Source organism: Condylostylus longicornis, unplaced genomic scaffold, assembly GCF_029603195.1.
Source record: "Condylostylus longicornis isolate FDR11 unplaced genomic scaffold, ASM2960319v2 ptg000177l, whole genome shotgun sequence".
In the NCBI taxonomy this organism is placed as follows: domain Eukaryota; kingdom Metazoa; phylum Arthropoda; class Insecta; order Diptera; family Dolichopodidae; genus Condylostylus; species Condylostylus longicornis.
The window spans coordinates 84,751-91,222 of NW_026578145.1; positions in this window are offsets into that span (position 1 = coordinate 84,751).

Consider the following 6,472-nt stretch of genomic DNA (forward strand, 5'->3'; position numbering starts at 1 on the left):
ATCAGCTATTTGTTGTTTTGATCTATTATTTGTTATACTGAGGTTACCGCTTGTTTTAATTTTTGGGAAATTCATAAGTAGATTTATAAAATAAATTTAAGTTATTGTATCCGTTTTGTAATTTTTGTTTCTGTTTAATGCTGCGACTATCATTTCGTTTAATGCTGCGACTATCATTTCGCTTATTTTTTTTGCACCAATTTTTTTTCCTGTCTACTATTTTCCTTGAAGTTAAAAATATGATTACGGTTACTAAAATGATATTGTGCCAGTGCCTATTTTTTCTGTTTTATTATTGCTTTATATTTTGCAATCATATTTATGTTGAGTTAATTTATTTTGCAGATATTGTTTTGTTTGTTCTACAAAGCAGGATTCGAATTCTTGGCTATTTATTTTATATATTAAACTAGTCGTGTGTGCTTGCATTGCAAGCCTTGCAAGTATGATGCCTGTAGTTTTGAAATTGTGTTCCATTCTGTGGCTGAGATATTTTAAGTTTACTTTATTTCTTCAAAAACACACCCATAATATACATATAGATATGTTTTTTCCTGATAAATAATAAGATAAAACTTAAAACTTAAAATAAAAAAGTTCTGAGAAATAATTACCCAAAAATACATAATTAAACAAATAATTAGTTCCTTTGAAATCTAATACCTTTTGAGTAATTTATTTTAAAACTTCACTTTGAGTTATGTCGCATAAAATCGTAAAATACCTTCTACAATAAACACTTTTAGCCATAAATTATTGTTAATTATAAACTACAATTCATGCACGTATGTATTTGGAGTTTATAATACATGCGAATAAAACGCGTGACTGTAGAATGAGTTAACACCAATACTAACGTATATAGGGTAATACGTATTGCATACGATTTCTATGCAAAAAGTCTCAGGTTCGAACCCTGCAAAATGCGATTTGCCAGATCAACTTTTTTTATTGATAATTTTATTTTTTTTTAAAATAAAATTAAAAAACCTTCACCCTTACCAAATCAATATCAGCGAGTTTCCGTTCTAAAACTTTTACCCTACTTGTAAAAAGTTTAATGCAATAGAATAACATTTTCTTATAAAATTTTACCCTAAAAATATATTGTCAAGGAGTTTAATGTAAACTTATGTTTTGCTTTCTAATACATGTTGCAACAGATCCCGAGAAGAATGCACAACTAAATTCATATGTACACACTTATTATAAAACAATGTAGATTTTATTAAAACAATTTTCTTAAGAAAGTTTTCATTTTTTGTTATAACTCACACTTCCAAAAATGAATTTATATACAATATTAATACTTCCAAAAGTAAGTAAAAAATTACCCCTACAGGATGTAAAACCATTTTGTAAAAAACGGTTACAAAACATCTTGGGAGGGGGTGAAGGGGGAGGGCGGGTGGAATTCTTGCTTTTTCTGGTACCCTAGAGGCAAAATTCTACCTAATGCCTTTTGTCCCATGTCTCTAGCCCTTCTAGAAGTACCCGTACTTTTTACCACCTGAGAAGTAGCTATATATATATAATGTAAAATATGATGGTTTTTGATGAGTTATACGATATATGAATAAAATGTAGAATTATTAAGGGAAATTCAAGGTACTGCGTAGCCTAGTGGTTAGCGTGGTAGTCTCATAGCCAGAAGGTTATTGGATCAATGCTTGCCTGGATTGTTGTATTTTTCTTTTTTTGGATTATTTTAAAAATTTTTTTTTTTATTTTGTTTAAATTTTGTGTTTTATTTTTTTTTAATATATAACTGATAAATGTTATATAAAAGTTTAAAGAAAATTTCCAAAAAAATATTCTTATAATAGTTTGGAAAAATTCGCAAAAATTTTAAGTACATAAATATGTATGTAGTATGTATATTTTTTTTAAAGCTTACTGAGTAATTTTTTTAAGCTTTCTATATGAATTTAATAATATTCAAAACTGTAGAATAAATAGAAATAAATTTTAAACGCATAATTATTATATCATGGGGGTAAACTTACAAAAATTAATTTCTCAAATAAAGAAAAGGTTTAGTCAAAAACAAAATAATAATTTATGTATGTAAAAATATGTGCATGAATGTATATATGAATATATGTGTGTATGTATGTATATATGAATGTATTGGAATTTAGCATTTTTTACAGGTTTTCGCTCGAACAATAAAAATAAAATTTTAGGTAGATACATACGTACATAAATTGTGTATGTATATTTTTTTAAAGCTTGCTGACGAAACATAATATTCAAAACAATAACAAATGAAGCATTAATATTCAGTTGCCACAAAACATCTGATGTCTTTTATAAAATCTGACATTTATTTAAGTTTATTTCGATTTTTCGAAATTAAAATATATGTGAGATCATTGCATTTTCAAATATTATTTATTTCTCGGTTTGTGTTTCTAATAATAAAAATAACGTAAAACGTATCATTTATTTCTTGGTTTGTGTTTCTAATTATAAAAAGTATAAAAGAAAAACGTGCTTTTGTTATACAAAAATTTTTTCAGAAAATCTTAAAATAGAGCTATTTCGGGGCTAAAAAGTTCCAATGTCAGATTTTTCTGGTACCCTAGAGGCAAAATTCTACCTAATGCCTTTTGTCCCATGTCTCTAGCCCTTCTAGAAGTACCCGTACTTTTTACCACCTGAGAAGTAGCTATATATATATAATGCGAAATATTCATTTTGTCTTCTGTACTTTTATTTATGTGTAAAGAGTGTTTACTGTGTTTTTGTTGTAGAAAATTAGTTTGTTGTTTTGCGTGTACGGCTTAAAGACATTTTTGATTTATATGCTATTTTGGGAATATGTAGAAATTTAAAAAATTTGGTACTGTGTGCATTTAGGAAATATGTTTGTCGTATTCTCCTAGTCTTTGTATTTCTTAATTATTTGATATACGAAACATTTCAGATAATTATTAGTTTTCAATAATTCTTTCATTTCTATGTATTTCTATGTTTCAATAGCAACATAGAAAACATTTCTATGTATATATTTCTTTTCTATGTATTTTTGAAAGTTTAATAAAATTTTTATCTAATATATTTTTTTATATATCATAACATATTCATAGAAACGGTTTAAAAATTAAAAGAAAAAATAGTTTTCTTTTAATTTTCACTCGATTGACTGATTGTTTTGTTGGTAACAAGTAAACTGAATTTTATTGATTTTACAAAAATTTAAAACCATCTTAACACTACGAAAATTATACAAAACAAAAATACTTTTCTTATTTTAGAACATATTATAAAATTATTGTTAATTTTGTTTATTTTTGAAATAAAACTCTTTGTCAATATGCAAACCAAAATGTTAGTCGTTTGTCATTATGCATTGTATCACATTTGTTATTAAAAACATTGTAAAATCAATAATAAGAAAAAAAGGTCGTTCGTTCACATTGATGTAATTGTCCTAAGCAATAAATTTTGTAAGAAAAATAATTAAGATGTAAGAAAAATAATTAAAAAAAAAACTAAAAGAAAGAAAGTAATGATTAGAAATTGTTATTGAATTTGTTACAATTTTAATGGGTAAATTAAAAGAACAATATTTGTATTGTTATTATTCTTATTAGGGTTTTCAGTATGAATCATATATGGTTTTCAGTATTTCGAGTAGATGTAGATGTAACTCTTCCCCCCTTAAGATTCGACTCTATGCGAATACTTTTTAGTTCAACGTTTATTTTTACGACATTATTACGATAAAAAAACGTTATAAAAACGTGAATTCAAGTTGTGGCATTGGTGGTAACGTCTGTATACCACCTCCAAGTATTCTCAGCTTTTATTTCTTGGATATGCTTAGTATTAATAATATGACTATATAGTAGAAATCTTGCAAATGGATTTCATTGGCAATTTTTTCGATCGTTCTACTATTCTGATCTACGTAAGGCAAGTGGTAAATTCTTAAACGTCAAATTTTACAAAATGTGTGTTGTCTGAGTTTACGAATACTCTACTGCGTTTTTACTTTCAGTCAAAGTTGAAATTCTTAAACGTTTAAAAAAAGTCAATTAAGCGTCAAAATTGTAGATTTTTTTTTTTGTTTGGGCTACCAAATACTTCGGCCCATATCTATACGGTCGCAAAATTTCAAATTTGTACTGATCACAAGCCGTTGCAATGGTTTCATAATTTAAGGGAACATTGAATATTTACAAGGGAAGGAAACTCATGTCGCCGACGCGTTGTCGCGCATGGAATAATGCAAATGATTTTCTACTCGAGCAACTATTCGAGCAGTGTAAAAAATTGAAAAGAAACAACATGTAAAAAATAGAAATGAACTAGAAGAAATTATTTTGGTACAGCAAATCAAATCATAGAGAAATGAACGATGTTTATTTCAATTTACTAGAAAATTTTTATTATCCTAAATTTAAAATCGAAATTCAGAAGGAAATAAATAATTGTCATGTCTGCAATGTAGCCAAATATGAGAGAAATCCGCTGAAACTACCTTTAAAAATTACGGAAACCCCAAATAAACCATTGCAATTAGCCAATATGGACGTCTGGTTTCATTGCAAAGTAGAGCCTATTTAACATTTATCGATAAGTTCACGAAACATGCCCTATAATATAATTATACCTATAAGTTCAAGAAATTGGATTGATCTGAAAAATGGGTTTTTGCAATATATTGGTTCCTTTGGTAAACCAATCAAAATTATAACTGATCAAAAAAAAGGTTTCACAAGTTTGAACCTTCGAAACTTTCTGAAAAATGAAGGTATAGACATCCACTTCAACCAGTAACGCAGATATCGAAATATTTCATAACACATTGAATGAACATCTTCGAATTTTGAGTATCGTCAAAAAAGAACAACGCACACCATTGGACGAAGACCCAATAATTAGAAGTCTGAAAACTTATAATGAGACAATTCACTCCTCAACTAGGCGAAGACCTATTGATTTCCTTAACGGAACAATCACTCAAGATCAATGCCAAACCATTCATAATACATTAATTAAAATTAAAAATAAGTAAATATAACCTTAAAAGGTTATTTAAAGAAATTTCACCTTAAAAGGAAAAAGGAAAAACCTACTAGTTACCTTAAACTTAACAGAGTAACCAAATTACAACCTTATCAGTAAAAGGTAAAATGGTTTTCACTAGAAAGGTATTACCCTTTCTAGTGAAAACCATTTTAAAATAAATAAAGATCTTTACCATGTTATGCTAATCAATTCAAAAGAAAAATTAAGTTTAAAGTTAATTTGAATTATTTTTCCGTTAGTCATTCACTATTTTATTTTTCTTTTAGGTATTTTAAAATTTGAACTTTCTTAATTATACCAGTTTATACGTTGGCATTGTCGGAAACTGAAATAAACCCGATAACAAAGGGTAATGGCTATATTATTTTCCAAAAGTCAGAAATAAAAATAATTCATAGTTATAAGAATGATATGGCGAAAGTATTAACAAAATAGAAGTTAACATTATCCGTTTGCATGAATAAACTGACATACCTAATTCTTTACTTCATAATTTAAAACAATTAAAAGAATATTTCAATAGTATTATACCACATCATGTTACTAAGAGAGGTTTAATAAATGTGGCTGCAAATGGTTTGTGTTTATTGGCGGGAACAATGGACAATAATGATAGAAAAGAGTAATGTCTTTATATCTAACAAGTCCCAATGCTCAGAGAGAAACTTGAAAGCACGACCTTATTTGATATGGGTTTTTTTAAATCGAAGTGGCTATTTTTTGAGAAAAAAACAAAAACATAATAATTATAATCTAAATGGCTTTTAAAATCATACTAAATAAAATGAGAATTATAAAGAATACTCAAAAACTTCACAAAAAAAATAAAAAAATATTTCAATCGGCATACATACTTCGAAAACATAAAACATTGAAATTTTGAATCGGAAAAAAATACAAAACATAAGAATTGTTTTTGTATTTTTTTCAGATTCAAAATTTCGGAAAATATTATAAACTTGAAGACCTGATAGATATATATGGCATTAGCTCTAATCATTAAATTTAATAAAATTCATAAAATCATCAACTATTGTATTTTAAAAAATAACATATAAGTAAACAACTAAAATAAATTAACACAAATTGTAAATGAAACAAAACTAGACTTTTACAAAACTTAAACTATGTACGTTATAATAAAAATAAAAATATTACAAATCAGCTATTTGTTGTTTTGATCTATTATTTGTTATACTGAGGTTACCGCTTGTTTTAATTTTTGGGAATTTCATAAATATGTAGATTTATAAAATAAATTTAAGTTATTGTATCTGTTTTGTAATTTATGTTTCTGTTTAATGCTGCGACTATCATTTCGCTTATTTTTTTTGCATCAATTTTTTTTCCTGTCTACTATTTTCCTTGAAGTTAAAAATATGATTACGGTTACTAAAATGATATTGTGCCAGTGCCTATTTTTTCTGTTTTA